General features: G+C 34.9%; 1 protein-coding gene across 4 annotated transcripts in view; it reads left to right on the top strand.

Annotated features, from left to right (window-relative positions):
• ENOX1 (ecto-NOX disulfide-thiol exchanger 1) overlaps positions 1-18,890 on the top strand; it is a 550,745-nt gene that overhangs the window by 153,930 nt on the left and 377,925 nt on the right. For all 4 annotated transcript variants that reach the window (XM_055336178.1, XM_055336176.1, XM_055336180.1 and 1 more), the window contains exon 3: positions 14,723-14,851. The gene's annotated coding sequence lies outside the window, so the exon portion shown is untranslated. The remainder of the gene's footprint in view (positions 1-14,722; positions 14,852-18,890) is intronic.

Genomic DNA, 18,890 nt, shown 5'->3' on the forward strand with positions numbered 1-18,890 from the left:
GGATAAAAACTATTGGCCAATATTAGGTTTCTGTAGCAGTCAGAAAACCTGAGCAGCTGTCTCCTGTAGGTCATGTGCTTTCTGAGGAGTACAAAATACTAAAGCAGATCTTCCCCTCTACATTAATTTTTTATATCTTCATAGGCTACAACTCCTTGTCAGATGATGGTTCTGGAGGGCAAGTATAAAATCCATCCAAGTTGGTAAAGTCGCCTTCCTGCTCTAACACCATTGAGACTATGTAGGTAAAGGCAGAAAGAACTTGTCTAGAATTGAGTACATGGACTGTGGCTTTTTTGGTACTCTTTGATGGGGCTTTGGGGGAGAGAAATATGCAATCATGGGGAAAAAAATCTCACCTTGGTCACTTAAGGTAGTCCATGATGAATGCTAGCTAAGGACCCAAAGTGCCCAGACCCAGAGGGGGTTCAAAAACTACCACCCAAAGGGCATTGCCAGCCAGGAATTACATATTTTATCTGTTGGCCAGCTCCAAGTATGGATAACTTTCTCTTAGTTCAAGAGTGAATAAACACAAGGCACCCAAAATACTGGTCCAGGAAAAGGTAATGTTAATAATGAGGATTAACTTATTTTAAATTTTTTTAATTTAAACACAGAAGTTGTACATGAACACAAGCATGTAATGGATAATTAATATAAAAATACTTAGATTAAAAATTATAATCTTTTTACTTTTTAAATAACCTCACTTATCTCCCTAGAGATAGTATATTATTACATATAAGTGTATTTTACTCTTTTTAACAGCTGTACAATATTCTATTGTATGTATACTCTATAGTTTACCATTCCCCTATAAATAGACTTTTATGTGGATTCCGATATGGGATTATTACAAACAATGGTACAATGGACTGCCTTGTATATTTGTGTACATATGTAAGAATGTCTGTGGGACATGTTCCTAAAAGAGGAATTATTGGGTCAAATAGTATACACATTTTGCACTTTGAGAGGTACACATTTCCTGTAAAATACCAGTTTCCTTTCTCATTAATGGTCTATGAAAATGCCCATTTTTCCCATATTTTTGCCACATTGGACATTATCAAACCTCAAAATTTTTATCTACTTGTTATCCTATGGTTAGTAATAAAATTAAATGCCTTTTTATGTGTCTACTGGTGTAAACATCTTTAGTAATTACAAAATTTAAGTCTTATGTTTAAAACATGAAAATTTTTCTTTTGAATTCTTGATCCTAAAATTCATTTAGAAGAATAAATGGGTGAAATAGTTAAATTTTTGAGGTAAATAAAAGGTCAATGGCAGTAGAAAAAAGAATATTCAGGATATTCAATACACTCCCAGGAAACAGTCTGAAAACCTACAGACAGCACAGTGGCACAACTAGAAGGGCTATAAAATATCTTGTAAATGAAATAATTTAGTATATGATAAAAATGACATCCAAATCAATGATGAATCAAATGATCTCTCAAAAATATTTTGTTTAAATTCATAATAAAATAGTAAAATCTTAGTAAAACTAGAAAATATAAGTATACCTTAATATACATATGATTTTGGACTTGGGAAGTTGTGAACTACAGGAAAGAAAAGTGCTAAATCAAAAGACACATTAACTAAATCTAAACATCTCTGAATGGTTAAAAAAAAAAAGCAAGCACCAAGTAAAAAACCAAGTGGCCCTGAAAACTGGAGAAAATATAAAATATTTGCAACAAATATGACAGACATAGGGTTAATATCATCAATATTTAAAGGAATTTCTCAGATCCAGAAGGAAAAAAAAAAACCCTAACACTTCAATAGAAAAATGAGTAAAGAGCATGAATAAATAAAATGTAAATTCTTCCCTGGTAGGGCTCCACCAAGAAGAGCAAACAGCTGATGGAAATTGGATGTTTCAAAGTTAGTTGACAGATGAGAGTTCCTTTTGTGTAAAGATTCTGCTATTTGTGTTGGCGGCAATAGAGAACATTCTTGTTTTAGAGAATGTAATATTAGAGGGTAGTATATGACAAATCACATTTTTACAATTAAATAACTTACACAATTTATTAAGGAAAAGAAAACAGCTTCAACAGTGCCTTATTGAAAGCAAAATGTGATCAGAGATACCATTACAGTCACCTAGTGTGAAACTATAGAGTTTCTGAATTTTACTCCCACACCCCCTCCAAAAAAGAAAACTGATTAATAAAAGCCTACTTTTGTTTAGTTATTATGTTTCCAATTTTGTTTTAAAGATACCATTTCTTTATAGCATGGAAACTCTTACTTATCCTGAAATAAATTAATATATGGAACCTCCTGCAGAAAATGTCTCCCCTTTCTGCTGACTCACACTCTCATCTGGTCCTTACTGCTCTAGTGGTGGAAAGAGGCAGAACGCAAACAAGAGAAGGCACACACCTATGACTCAGTTTCCCTGGTTCCTAGCAGCTTTCCTAAGGAGCAGAGGAGGCAAGTCTTTTTACAAGCTGGGGGAGCCTCAGGGCTGTCTGGTCACACTGCTGCACAAGAAAGAAGTATGTGAAAGGGAACTCCAACAGTGTGTTGCTGGAAGGATGCAGAATTTGCAGTCTCTTTTCAGTGCTGTGGCCAGTAGTGAACTTGGTCCTGATCCACCACAGTGTTTCCTGGTCCAGGAGGGAGCCCTGTGCTGCCAGTGGCTGCAGTCCAGTTATCCAAATTCTAGCAGTCTATCCTAAGAAGAAAATAAATCAAAGATTTATGTAAAATAATATGCATTGCAGCATTATTAAAAATGGCAAAAATGTAGAAGCTTATTCTCAAATAGAAGAATGTTTAAATAAATTATGGCACCTTCATGAAGGTAGAATATTATTACAGCCATTAAAGACTCATGTTTTTAAAGACCATTTAACCAAATGGGAAAACACATTATTATGTTAAGTGAATAAAGCGAGGTTCAATTGGTATTTATAGTATGAGCCCATTTTATAAAATGAAGGAAAAAAGAAGTGCTTAGGAAGAAACTAGAGTGGAATATTCTAAAGAAAATTTAAGAGTTTATAGCTAAATAATATTGTATGGAGTTACATTTTTATGCATTTCTTTTTTCCACCCAAAATATTTCACTGTGAGCAAATATTTTTTCAGAAGTTTGTGTGTGTACACACATACATGTACATACACACCTTCAAATACTACATTGAGGTATACAAGGAGTTAAACTTTTTTGTGTATGTGTTTCTTTGTAGAGAAAAGCAGGAGCTTCAGCTTTTGAATTAAAAAACAACAGGCAAAACTCATTTGGAGGATTATGTATTAATGGCAATAATCTTTAACTGAGAGAAGATGTTTTAATTGTATTCCTTGTTTTAAATGATAAGGCTTCCCCACTTTATTGCCACCTTCTTCTTGGAATATGCTTTTCATACTAGTGTTGAAAGTAGCATTTTTGTGAAGCATAAAAGTCTAGAAAATAAAGATGTGGTATAATCAAGTGTGAGAGCTAAATAAGTGAAAATGGATACTCATCTCACAAAATTGCTGTTGCCCATCCTCAATTTTCTTACCTATGTTATAATTTCTGCCTCTGAAAAAAAGCTACTTATAAAAAGTGTCCACTTGAGGCTTCTCTGAAAGATGGCAGTTCACATACACTACTCTCCAAAATGCTGATGAAAATGGACAATAAGAGCCATACATGGAGGTAGGAGGGAATGGTGAGACTAGAGAATTATCCTGATAAAATACTACAAGCCTCAAGAAGTTTTGTCAAATACATGTCTGATTTTGAATAAATTAAAGAAGGCACACAATCAATAAAATTTCCCTCCTCGGGACTTTGTGCAATATTTATTTCTGTAGGTGGAGTGGTTTAGAAAAGGTTCACAATCTTCAAATCAGGTGAATAGGGTTGGGTAGGAGGCAAGAAAATGAAAGAAGGAGCACATCTGTGGAAAGCTGACTTCTGAATGACAGTCCTTCTGTCTTTTCTATCCCATAAGGAAGAATTTCCCTTAAGAAATTCTTAAGTTGAATCTAAAATGGCAGGCACAAATTAGATGAGAAGGCTAAAATAAATGACAGTAATTTCTGCAATGAAAACCAATAGCAGAAAGCAAGACCAACTCGGTGGAAATGTAAATTGGCACATCTATGGAACACAATTAGGGAATAGCAAATACTAATCTAAATTAAAAATATAGCCCTTGGGTAATTGGAGTAGATATATTATCTCCTGTTCCACTCACAAAGTACAACTGAAAACCATGGACATTATACATAAGACAAGCACAAGGTTCTGAAAGGTGGAGACATGGTTGAGGACCTCAGGACCAGAGGAGTGACCCAGTGGTGAGTTTCCTAAATTTTCTTCTTGTCTCATATATCCAAGACTAGACACTGAAAAAGCCAGCAACATGGGATGCTTAAGGCTATAAACAAGAAAGAAATCCCAATGAAGTCTACTCCTTTTATCCAGAAAGATAGGAAAGAAATAGCAGGTAAGATAGAACACTTTAACCTAATAAACTCTTTACTCCTCCAAACACTAAAGAAAAAAACTAACCCCACTGTCACCCTTGCCAGGAAAGGCAGAGTGGATCTAGACTTTCACCCACTAGAAGCTATAACAGTACTCCTAATGAAGTGCTGCTGTCAAAGACCAAACAGGGAGCCAGGACTTTCATCCCCACTGGCCAGAAATAAGTTGCTCCTTTTCCCTTCCTTGTTGCATTGTTAATGGAGATCACCTGAGGAGTCTAGACTTCCATCTTCACCTGGAAAAAATTAACCATCTCTCCCTATCCTGCTCAGACTATGATAGAAGAGACCTAGCAGAGACTTACCATTTCCCAGTGGTAATGAAGCTACTCCCAGATCAGTGTCTTAGACCTTATGGAGAGCCAGCACCTTCAACTGAGAAATACCAACGGTGGTCTCAATGGAGCAATAATGAGATGTCATCTTCCCTGTCCTTATAAGATTAGTGTCAGGAAAGGCCAATTAAAATAAAAGGTTTAAATAAGACCCAGAGTTTCAGAGCAGGTTTTAAGTGAAATTTTCTCTTTATACCAAGAATCAGGAAGATCTCAAATTGTATGAAAATAGATACTCAATAGATAGTAACATTGAGATGACTGTCAAAATTATCTGACAAGGATTTTAAAGCATCCATGATAAAAATGTATCAACAAGCAACTACAAATATGCTTGAAATACATGAAAAATTAGAAAGCCCCAGCAAAGAAATAGAAAGTCTCAGTAAGGAAATGTAAAATATGGAGAAGAATATCAAAATTTTAGCACTAAAAATTACAAAACCTGAAATAACATGGGCTTCACAGCAGAATGGACAGGATAGAGGAAAGAATTAGTGAACTGGAAGACTGAAATACATGAAAAATTAGAAAGCCCCAGCAAAGAAATAGAAAGTCTCAATAAGGAAATGTAAAATATGGAGAAGAATATCAAAATTTTAGCACTAAAAAATTACAAAACCTGAAATAACTTGGGCTTCACAGCAGAATGGACAGGATAGAGGAAAGAATTAGTGAACTGGAAGACAAAATGAGAGAAACTAACTTCATCTCAACAGCATAGAGAAAATAGAATAAGAAAAAAAATCAATGAACAGAGTCTCAGAGACTTGTAGGAGTATAATAGAAATTTAATATACATGCCATTGAAGTACCAGAAGGAAAGGAGAAAGAGGGAAGTACTAAAAAACATCTTGGAATTATAATGGGTGCAGGGTGGGAGATACAATGGCTGAAATTTTGCTAAATTTGGTTAGAGGTATAAACCTAGATCCAAGGAGCTGAGAAAATCTCAAATACAGTAAACAGATAAATCCACACCAAGACACATTATAATTAAATTTGTGAAAACTGTTGTCAACTTTGAAAGCAGCAAGATAAATGACACCTTACTTATAGGAGACAAATGGATGGACAGCAGATTTCTCATCAGAGACAATGGAAGCCAGAAGGAAATGGTACAATATTTTTGAAGTACTGAAAGAACTGTGAGCCCAAAACCCAAACTCAGTACAAATATCCTTTAGTAATGAAGAAGAAATCAAGACATTTTCAGAAAAAGGAAAAACAAGAGAATTCTATATTGGCAGACTTTCCCTAAAAAAAGTGACTTGAGGAAGTTCTCTGAACAGGAACAAAACAGAAAAAGGGTCTTTGGGAAATCAAGAAAACATGGTAAGCAAAGGTATGGGTAAATACATTAGACTTTCCTTCTCTTGAGGACCTAAATTACAGATACTGGTAGTCGAAAATTAAAACACTATCTGATGGAGGTTCTAAATGAATGTAGAAGAAATATTTAATACAATTATATTTTAAATAGAGAAGGGAAAGGGACATAAGGAAAGTAAGTTTCCTGTCCTTCACTTGAACTGGTAAAAATAGATAAGTTTATATATATATGTGTATAGTACCTAGGGCGGCCACTAAAAAATTATACAAAGAGATACATTCCAAAACATGAGATAAACCAATTTGGAATCCTATAGTGCCATCTGATCCACTTGAAACACAATAAAAAACAGAAATGAAAAATAGAACATAAAAAATAGATGGAAGACTGAGTCCTAATATATCAATAATTACATTAATGCAGATAATCTAAAAATATCAGAGACATAAATTGTCAGGGCTGATTACATGAATCAACTCTATACTATTTATAAGAAGTTTCAAATATAACAATATAGGCACATTGAAAGTAAAAAGTATAGGACTATGTATATAAAACCATGCAATTATATATTATGCAAACATTAAAGGAAGTCAAGATAATATTATTAATGTTTCTCAATATGTGTGCCTTTTTCCTTTTGCTTGCCTTATACTACTCTGTTACATAAGAGGGCTGGAAGCAGATAATCCTTGCTTTGTACTCAACCTAAAAAAGAAAGTTAAACCTACACCTTTAACTATAATGTTATTTGTAGCTTTTTTTTTTTTGACAATTGTAATATACTGAATTGGCAAAAAAAAAAAATTGCCAGAGACAGAGTAGACATTATATAAAAGAATCAGTCCACCAAGAAGACCTAGCAATCCTAAATGTAAATGCACCAAACAACAGAACTTCAAAATGTGAAGTAAAAACTGATAGAACTAAAGGGAGAAGTAGAAACATCTATAATTCTTAGGTGAACACTTCCAACACCCCTTTCTTTACAGTTGATAAGGCACCTATGCATAAAATCAGTGAGAATTCATAACACCATCAGCTGACATTCATAAAATACTCCTTCTAACAATGGCAAAGTACATATTCTTTTCAAATATTCACGGAATATATACCAAGAAAGACCTCATCCTGCATCAGACAGAAAATAATCCTACAGATTTAATAGAATTGATACCATATTGAGTATATTCTCTAACCCCAATAAAATTAAGCTAGAAATCAATAACAGAAAGATAGTAATATGATCTAATGCTTTAAAACTAACCAACATATTTCTGAGTAATCCATGGGTCAGTGAAGTGTCAAGGGAAATTAAAATATACATTGAACTAAATGAGAATGAAAATACAACATAACAAAATTTGTGGGCAGCAGCTAGAGAAGTTGTGGGAGAGAAATGTATAGGACAAACTCATATATTAAAAATGAGGAAATGTCTTAAATCAGTAATCTAAGTTCCCACCTTAAGAACCCAGAGAAGGTATAGCAAATGAAACCTAAAGTAAGCAGAAGAAAGAAAATAATAAAAATAAAATTAGAAATCAGTGAAATTGAAAACAAAAGCAGTAGAGAAAATCAATGGAACAAAGAACTGATTCTTTGAAAAAATCAATAAAATTGACAAACCTCTAGCAAGACGGACAAAGAGAATTACAAATTACTAATATCAGAATTGAAATGGCAGATATCTTTGCAGATCTTACAAGCATCAAAAATAAATAAAGGTGATATGAACTATTTTATCCCCATGAATTCAACAACTTAAATGGAATAAATCAATTCCTTGAAAAACACAGACCATTACAATTCACCCAATATATTGTAGATGATTTGAATATCCCTGTAACTATTAAGGAAATAGGATTTATAATTTAGAAGCTTCTCCAAGAGAAATGACTAGGCCCAGTTTCTTCAGAGTTCTATTCCACACTTAAAAAAAATAACAATTCTGCTCAAATTTTTCCAAAAAATAGAAGCCTTTTTAATCATTAGATGAAGCTAGTATTGCCCTAATACCAAAACCACACAAAAACAGTACAAAAAAACTACATATCAGTATCATTTATAAATATAGATGCAAAAAATCCCTAACAAAATAGTAACAAAATTCATCAATATGTAGAAGAATTCTAAATCATGACCTAGTGGGATATATTCCATGGGTGCATGGATGGTTCAATATTTGAAAGTCAACCTATGTGATCCACAAAATGAACAGGGTAAAGAAGAGAAGACACATGAGCATATCAATTGATATGGAAAACGCATTTGACAAAATTTGACACCTGTTCACAGTAAACTTTCATAAAAAGTCAGAAATGAAGAGATTTCTTCAATTCAGTATATTACAATCTTAAAAAAAAAAAAGCTACGAATAACATTATAGTTATACGTGAAGGATTTAACTTTCTTTTTCAGGTTGAGACCCAAACAAGGATTATCTGCTTTCAGCTGTCTTATGTAACAGAGTAGCATAAGGCAAGCAAAAGGAAAAAGGCACACATATTGAGAAAGAAGGAATAAAACTGTATTTATTTGTAGATGATATGATTACATACCAGAAAATATCAGAGAGTTTGTAAAACAAACAACCCAAAACTAATAAGTGAGACCAGCAAGGTCATAGAATACAAGGTAAACATACAAAAATCAATTTAATTTCTATGTACTAGCAATGAACATATTGACACAGAAATTTAAAAATACAATATCACAATTGCAAAAAGAATTTCTTATAAATCTAACAAAACACCTATAATATTTGTATGCTGAAAACTATACAGTTACTGTCAAAGAAATAAAAAGGTCTAAATAAATGGAAAGACATGCCATGTTCATGAAATAGAAGATATCTGTTCTTCCCAAGGTGATACGTGTAAGTTTTGATAGCAATTCCTATCAAAGTCCCAGGAAGATTTTTGTGGATGTTAACAAGATTATTCTAAGTTTTATGTGGAAAAGCAGAGGAACTAGGGCTATTTAAGAATTTTGAAAAATGCAAAATAAAATGGGAGGAATCAGTCTACCCAATTCCATGATTTATTATATAACCACTATAATCGAAACTATAGTATTGGTGGAGGGATAGATGGATCAATGGAAGAAGACAGAAAACCCAGATGAAGACCCACACAAATATGCACAGCTGACTCTTGACAGTTCCAAATGCAATTCGGTGGAGACAGATACCCTTTAACAAAGTGCTGGAGCAATTGAAAATTCATAGGCAAGAAAATGAACCTCAATTGCAACCTCATGTATGATACAAAAATTAATTCAAGGTGGACCATAGACTTAAATTATAAAACTATTAGAATAAAGTAGAAAATTTTGGGGATTTAGGAATAGACGAAGACTTCTTAGACTCACACTCAAAGCATTATTCATAGAAGGAAAAATCAATAAATTAGTCTTAATTATTATTAATTTTTTTTACTCTGCAGGACTGTTGGGAAGATGAAAATGAAAGCTACAGACTGGGAAAATATTTGCAAACCACCTATCTGAGAAAAGACTAATACCTTAGAATATATAAAGAACTCTCAAAAGTCAATAATAAAAAACAATCCAGTTAAAAAATAGAGCAAAGACATGACAAGACATTTTGCCAAAGAGTATATGTAGATGGTTAATAAGCATGTGAAAAGATGTTGAACATCATTAGTCATTATGTAAATGCAAGTTAGAATTGCAAAGACATATCACTATAAACTGATGAGAGCAGCTAAAATAAAAACTAGTGGGAACATCAAATGCTGGCAAAGATGCAGATAAACTGGATCACCTACACTGTCCTGGGTGGAATGTTAAATGGTACAACCACTTTGGAAAAACCATTTGGCAATTTCTTTAAAAACTAAGCATTGCAACTGCCATTCGAACCATCGATTGCATTACTGGGCATTTATCCCAGAAAAATGAAGATTTATGGTAACAACAAACCCATACACAAATGTTTATAGCATGTTTATCTGTAATAGCCAAAAAATTGGAAGCAACCCAAATGTCCTTCAGTGGCCATATGGCTAAACAAACTGTGATACATACATACCATGGAATAGTACTCAGCAATAGAAAGTTGTTGATACAGGCAACAACTTTGATGAATCCCCAGAGAATTATGCTGAATGAAAAATGCCAGTCCCAAAAAGTTACATTCTGCATGGTTCCGTTTATGTCACATCCTTTATATGACAAGATTATAGGAATGGAGAATAGACAAGTAGGTTCCCAGAGGCTAAGAAAGGGATAGGGGAAAGAGATTAAGTGGATATGGCTTCTATAAGGGCCACACAAACATTTTTTTGTGATGGAAGAGTTCTGTATATTGTTTCAATGAAAATATATATTGGTTGTAATTTTATACTGTAGTTTTGCAAGATGTTACCATTGGGGAAAACTAGGTAAAGGGTATAACGTATGTCTGTATTATTTCTTAAAAAGGCATGTTATCTATCATTATTTCAAAATAGTTTTAAAAATAGATGTATACTTGAATCCTGAGTTGTACTTCTGAGATTTATCCATAGATATATTCATTTCAGATTTAGCTATAATAGCAAAAGACTACAAATAGTGTTATAGTTCATCAGGGGCTATAGGTTTTAAATAAATTCATATAACGCAGGTGTCACAAAGAATGAAAGCACAAATACATTGATTCATATGCAATAATGCAAACTCTAGTACTATGCTTTGGTATGTTATTTTTAGAACATGTTAATATAACCAAGAGTGTATATTTGCATTTTTAAAAATTTATTTATTTATTTATCCATGAGTGATAGAGAGACACAGGCAGAGGGAGAAGCAGGCTCCATGCAGGGAGCCCGGCGCGGGATTCGATCCCGGGTCTCCAGATCACACCCTGGGCCGCAGGCGATGCTAAACCACTGCGCCACCGGGGCTGCCCTATATTTGCATTTTTATATGCACAGATTACTTTTGGAATGGTAGACAAATGACTCAAAGCCATGGTTGAACTTGAGAAGAAGAGCTATGTGTTTGGTGGGCAGGTGTGAAAGAAGCCTTATTTACTATCTTTATACACTCTGTTTTACAAATTTTATACTTTGTACTTACATGGCCAATTGAAGAGTATATTGGCATGTTTCAAAATATAAGAGAACATCCAAAAAAGAGACTCAAGTATGTATATGGGGATTTAATGTATAACAAAGGGAGTAGTTTATGACTGTAGGGGGAAAGATGGGTTATTTCATAAAAGATCTTGGGAAAACTGCCTAGCTATTGAAGGAGGATGAACAGTCTTGCAACTACATAACTCTTTACATCCAAATAAATTCCAAATTACATGAAGATTTAAGTGTAAACAATGAAAAAATACTGGTAGAAAATATAGGTAAACATTTCATAATCTGGTGGTAGGAAAAGTTCTTTCAAGCGTAGCAGCACCAATCACAAAGGAAAAAGACAAAAGACCAATGGATTTAATTTTTATATTAAGTATATATAAGCTTACTTATAAGTTTACTCTTTTGTCCGACTAAAACAGCAGTGTCCAAATACATAAACTACATTAAATGATACAATACCCCTCAACAAGAGAGTGGCAAAAGAAATTGTCATGTATTTGCATAATTAGTTACTACACAGCAACAAAAATGAGGGAACTATAGACAGAAGGAGCAGCACGGACAAATTTTGTGGATATAATGCTAAGCCAAAAAGCTATTTACAAAACCACTTCCTGGTGTTAAATGTCAGGATGGTGGTTCATTTTCAAGAGGAAGGATAGAGTTGTGACTGGCAGGGACGTGACGGGGCTTCCATGGTGCTGCTCGTGTTCCGGATCTTAGGCGGTAGTACAGGGGTGTGTCTGCTTTGTGGTAGTTCATTAAGCCGTGTATTATTCTGTATGCATATTTTACTTTAATAAAGCAGTCTTAAAAACAAGCATACAAAGACATAACATTTTGTGACTTTCATAATGGCAAAGACTTTTTTTTTTAATGAAGTTGTCTTTTAACGGTATGGTAAATGATAAAAGTTTTCAGAAGACAAATTGGTAATGTGTTTCAAAATTTTGTTTAACAATTTCTATTAAAGGAATTTGTCCTAAGGATAGAGTGAGACAAATGTAAGAGGAAGTGTCTATAATGATTTCCATAATAGCTTTATTTATAAAAATGAAAAATCAGAAACAAACTAAATGCCCAACATTGAGAGATTGTTTAACTGATAATGATACATACTCCTTATGTATCATTATGTATCATATATGCTAGATATACACAGCAGGGTTATTTTTCTTTGTGTGCAAAGCAATATGAGTAGTTTGGTGAGCAAAATAGAAATTTTAGATCTATTCATCTCATGTAAACACACTCACATACACACTTAAATATACACACTCAAAACCACATTTTAAAAAGCATCTATAGCTAGTTTGAGACATTATTCATTAAAATGTTATCAGAATTTGTCTGAGTTTTTGTGTATTTTTATTCTCTTTTCATTTTTACCTTTTGAATTTCTAAAAAAGCAAGCAAGCACAGGTAGATAGAACTTTGTAATACCTGAAGAACATAATAAAACATAAGTAAACAAAAATACCAGAACAGCATATTTGTATGTTTTTTAGAGTTATCTGCTATCCCTAGCAGTATTCAGGGTTTTAGCTAAAATGGGGGAAAAGAAGAAGGGAAAGATAGAGAACTATGAATAAACCATATATTTATTAAGTTTAATGGTGTTACATAATAACATTGAAAAACGTGAATCTTACTATTGCAAAGAACTTGTCTTACGTATGAGCAGAATTATTTCCATATCATCCTTAAATAAAGTTATTTTAATTTATATATTGAATTATCATGATGTAATTATAAGTATTTTCTAGTATATTGAAAGACCCTAAAAAGTGATATATTCCAAACTTAAAGAGTTTTCATAATTGATTAGACCAGGGATGGTTCCAGGTTTTTATGGAGTTTTAAAGTTATATAATTTTTGAGTCTGCCTTTAAGAAAAAGAACAAAAATTTTTTTAAAGATTTTATTTATTCATGAAAGACACACACACACACAGAGAGAGAGAGAGAGAGAGAGAGAGAGAGAGAGAGAGAGAGAGGCAGAGACACAGAGGGAGAAGCAGGCCCCATGCAGGGAGCCCAAAGTGGGACTCAATTCCGGGACTCCAGGATCACGCCCTGGGCCGAATGCAGGTGCCAAACTGCTGAGCCACCCAGGGATCCCCCAAATTTTTAATATCTTGTTAGTTAATGGGCCATGGAAGGGCATGTGAAAATGGAGGTTCCTAGCATTCCAGTTCTTTAACTTCATGTTAAATTCACCTGTTTAGACACATAAGCTTTCTTATGTTCTGTGTCCCTTTTGGGAGGAATTATTGATCAATACTATTAAATCATGGTAACACACTTATCAGTTACTAATGCAATTTAAAGGTATCTTATGGGCAGATTCATTAAAATACAAAAAAAAAGAATACATATTTAAGTCTTATTGTGGAAGGTTGTTTAAGCTTATTGATGCTTTAAGGCGTTGAGCACATAATCATTGGATATATTTATTCCTCTTATTTTATTTTTTAAAAGATTTTATTTATTTATTCATGAGAGACACAGAGAGAGAGGGAGAGAGAGAGGCAGAGACATAGGCAGAGACATAGGCAGAGGGAGAAGCAGGCTCCATGCAAGGAGCCCGACGCGGGACTCGATCCTAGGCCTCCAGGATCACACCCTGGGCTGAAGGCAGCGCTAAACCGCTGAGCCACCCAGGCTGCCCATTCCTCTTATTTTAAAGAAAGTAATTCGTTCAACAAATAAGTATTTGATTAATTAATTAATTAATTTCAGAAATAGCACCACACTTATGGGTGGAGGCGGGCTATTCAGAAGAGAATATTAGAATTTTAGAATTCTAAAATTTGGCTTCAGAATGTATTCAGATTTTACATTAGAGCTTCTCAAACTTTAACATATATTTAACGTTCAGTTCACGTGGGGATCTTGTTAAAACGCAGGTTCTGATTCAGTAGGTCTGGAATAGGCTCCAGCATCCTGCATGTTTGGCACGTTCCATGTGATGGCTCTGCCGCTGGTCCGCAGACCACGCTTGGTGTAGAGTGAGGCTCCACACCTTCTCACCTGTCTGCAGCATCCCCTCATCGAAGCAGGAAGGTGCCTCCAGGGCCTCCACACGTAAGCTGCCGGGGAATGTTCCAGTCTCCTGGTTCTTAGGGGCAGCTGATGAGTGCCTAACTGTGAAGGCCAGTGTAGGACCTGGATTATTCAAAGCAACAGACCACAGTGGAGGACATTGGGTGAGTGGAGGAGGAGTAAGAGCCAGAAAGTGAGCCCGAGTGCTGAGGAAGAATCCACCTCTTCCTGCACTCCTGTGGGGAAGTGTTTATGAGTAAACAAGACAGGCAAACTGTTGTCATTTTCTGCCATCAGAAGCGCAGGTGAAACGGTGTGAACTTCCGGTAGGAATTCAAGAGTTTTAAAAAGAGACTCAAGAATTATTCAGCTCTGGTCACACATATGTGGTTTCTTCCATTTCAGGGTTTAGGGCGTGCTGTGCGTAGTGACAGCCCTCCCAGCAGGCAGCCTGTCCCACCTGTGACCTCTTCTGGGAATCCTCATCCTCAGGGACTGACTGCAGCCAGTGTTTCCCAGGTCCCTCGCACCACGGTAAGGAGTCTTTTCGTCGTGTTTTTGACACTGCACTCATTATGCCGTGAAGCTAACTGTAGATTCTCGCTGGGGTCAGGCAGGGGTGCAGAGCTCTGAAGAGGTGCTTTCCAGTGGACACTACTCCAGCGATCACAGAGATAGGACTGGTTACTATCAGGGCCAACTAAGAAAAGCACAAAATGCCCTGTTGCTCCTAATTTTGATACTTTTCATCCCTAGGAGAGTTGATCCATGTATTTTTGACTATGGTAAAAGAAAAAAACATAAAATATGATGCTTATCTTAACACGTTTTTAAGTATTCAGTACAGTATTGTTAACTCTACGTACGATGTTGTACAGATCTCTAGAACTTTATATTCATCTTACAGGACTGAAGCTCTATCCCCATTGAAACTCCCTATTTCCTTTTTCCACTACCCTCAGGCAACCACCATTCTACTTTCTGTTCCTTTGAATCTGACTACTTTAGATACCTCATGTAAGTGGAATCACAGAGTGTTTTTCTGTGAGTGGTTTATTTCACTGAGCGTTATGTCCTCAGGTTTTATTCATGTTGTAGCATGTGTCAGGATTTCCTTTTTTATGGCTAAGTAATAGTCCATTGCATGTATGTACTACATTTTCTTTATTCATTCATCTGTGGATGGACTTCTAGGTTGTTTTCACTTTTTGGCTATTGTGAATAATGCCGCCATGAATATGGGTGTGTAGATATCTCTTTGAGATCCTGATTTCAGTTCTTTTGCATATAGACCCAGAAGTAGGATCGTCTGGTCATATAGCCATTCTATTTTTAATCTTTTGAGGAACCTGCTTCCTGGTTTTCACATCAGCTGCACCATTTTGCATTCATTTACAGTAACACTTGTTATTTTGTTTGTTTGGTTTTTTTTTTTTTAATAATAGCCATCCTAACAGGTGTGAGGTGATGTACCTTAGATACAACACTCTCAAACTATTAACTTGCAAGAGTATGAATATAATCCATTTGGTGTACATTTGTGTTATCACTTCTAACATTTTCTGCTACTGTTGACTGATTTGGTCACTGAGATTTACTTTGTTTGCCCTTCTTGGCTATAACACACACCGTCTTATTCAAAATGAGCCTTCATGGGACATTAATCTGTTCTCTCTGACTCCTTCACAGAGGTCAACCTTGACTAGTTGAAATGGGTTTTCTTTGGCTTTGCCTTCCTATGGTCACCCTCCCCTATGAAACAAATTACCAAGAATTCTTAAAAATAGAGTATTACCATTCATATGTGAGGATGGCTGTTGACATGATTGACTGGATATGAATGACTAAAAAAATGCAGAATTGTCAAAAAGGGAAAAGAAAGTGTCCCCTCTGAATGTGACATCAGAATCTTGAGTATCTTTTAGGGAATCTGTTTATGAGCCCAGTGCATGAGGCTGGAAAGCAATGTGATATTGCTGGAACTCATGAAGAAGAGCAAGGTACCATGCCAGGGGCAAGCCCTGGCCTCTGGGCAGAGCTCCCAGCTGCTGAGAGGTTTACTTGTTTTGCAGACTGTACAAAGTAATTGGTTGTTAAGTCACATTCTGTGGTTGCTTTACAAAGTGGCTTTACAAAAGTAGCATTGCTAGGATGCATTAGAAATTATGATTTAAGATTGAACTGGCTCTGTTGAAATAACCTAAATTACATGCTGCAACATTGTTTTCCCCAAGTGGCTAAAATCACTGACTTAAGATATTTAAAATGTCAGTAACGAATATTCTTAATAAGCTTGGAAAGTCTGCCATACTTCAGGGAGTATCATAGGTCTTCATCATCATCTAAGTAGACCTTTGAGACCACATGGGTTGTGACTTGATTTCTCTCATTATGAATAAATCCAAAATGACTGATGCATCCTGACATCCGGATAGGGCTGGACCAGATGTGTGACTGAGTCATATTTGCAAGTTCCTTGCTTCAAATCCTTCAGTGTACATTTAGCATCTAACATTTAAACATTTAGACTGAAGGATTATTCTCCTTAAGTATGGTAATTCTTGATGCCTAACAGATGGATCCATGGAAGCATGTGCGTGTCTGGGTATACAGAACTAGATTAAGGAATGACAACTTCCCTGGGCATCACTGTATACCAGTAGAATATCATTACTATAGATGGCAAATGTGGCACCTGTTAACTCAGGTTTCTACATGTAACACTTAGGCAATTGGTAACACAGTATTATTCCAATTCCCTCATGGGGATGGGGAACAAGATTACAATAAGAATTGTTGCCATTGTTGAACTATCTCTATTGAATATTTTCATAATAATAACAAAAAATTCTTGGCATTGCTGAATGGTTTCTATTGAATATTTTGCATAGTGTTAAGGCAAGCCGCACCACTATTCTAGTTTAGAATCACTTGATCTTTGGCAATTCAGTTAGCTGAAATTCTTATACTGAGTGTTATTTTATATAGGGCCGTTTATTGGAAATGAGTGGTTTAGTTTTTAACATTTATTTCATTTTATTGAGACATGTGACATTGTATTAGTTTCAGGTATACAACTTAATGATTTGTGTATGTATTACAAAATGATCTCTGTGATTAAGTGTCGTTAACACCTATTACCACATTTAGTTACAAATTTTTTTCCTTGCGATGAAGACTTTTAAAATGCACTCTCTTTGCAACTTGCAAATATATATTACAGTATTATTCACTACAGTCACCATACCATTGGTTCATTTTTACTATCTAAAAGCTGTTAGGGTGTTTTCCGAGAATTTGTTGGGTTTGGTGAATCATAAAAGAAAACTGAATTGAGAAAAGGACCATGGGAAAGTAGAAAATGTTTTGACAGCTTGAAAATAAACAAATAAAAAAACTTTGAAAGCCATTTTGTAACTTTATATCTGTGCACATTACCACTGCCCTAGTGAGCATGAATAACTAATTCTGTCCAGTAATGAGAGACCAAATAATTGTAAAATGAAAGAGGTTGAAGCCTGTGAAAGCAATGTTCATTTAGTACATGAACTATTAACCATAAAGAGATACATACTTATGTTAATATAAAATAACTTCCCTCCAATTTCACTTGATAAATGTTCAGTAATACCTCAAAAGTCATAGTTTGAGTGGTCACCAAATCTTTAGCCTTTCTGGGGACACTCACATGATTCAATCTCTGTCTAGCGGATTGTGTGTGTGTGTGCGTGTGTGTGTGTGTTAGAGAGAGAGACACACGAGTGAGCAAGTACAAGCATGCATAGTTGAATACAAGCACAAGAAAAGTACTCATATGCATGTGAGATGGATTCCAGTTTGAGAAAGCTAGAATCTATTTATCACCGGCAAATTTCACAAAAACATTCCATAAATACCAAGAGCACTTTGCCTTTATAATATCACATTGGAGAAATATCTGGACTCTGTCCCGATGGCCAGGGCAGATGGTTGATATCATGTGCTAAGAACAGGCACTTTGCAGTTCTCAGTGTTTGGAACTTTGCCATATAAATTTGAAATGGGTTGAAGTGAAATGCTAGGATTTTCATAAACTTATTTGAGGGTGTGAAATTTCAAAACTGGAGGGATCATAGGAAGTTAATTCCTGAGAAAACAATACTACTATTAGAGATATGTACGGATCAGAGACTGTAATTTTTCTGGCTCTTATCTGGAAGAACAGGAGATGGAAAAATATCCTAACATAAATGAAGTCCCTAAGAGTGTGATGCAGTAATGTTTTTCTATGTTAGTAATGGTCATCTTGAATATTTGTGTTGAAGTACCTTCCATTAATTCTTGTGCCATAATAGTGTAATAGTTATCACTTTTTAATGCTATTATAATATGTGTGCTAGCTTTAATGAGAGCCTGCAAAGAGATTAAGATAAAAGGATTCCATGACATTAGTTATATTACAAATAAGAGATTTTTTTTTCAGTTGCAAGTGTAGAGTTATAGGGGGAGAAATAATCAGATGCTACATGTGCCACGCTTTATGACTGCTTTGCCTTATAGACATGAACCTTAGGCTTTCATCTCTATAGGTTCG

This window comes from Nyctereutes procyonoides, unplaced genomic scaffold (genome assembly GCF_905146905.1).
Source record: "Nyctereutes procyonoides isolate TBG_1078 unplaced genomic scaffold, NYPRO_anot_genome, whole genome shotgun sequence".
In the NCBI taxonomy this organism is placed as follows: Eukaryota; Metazoa; Chordata; class Mammalia; order Carnivora; family Canidae; genus Nyctereutes; species Nyctereutes procyonoides.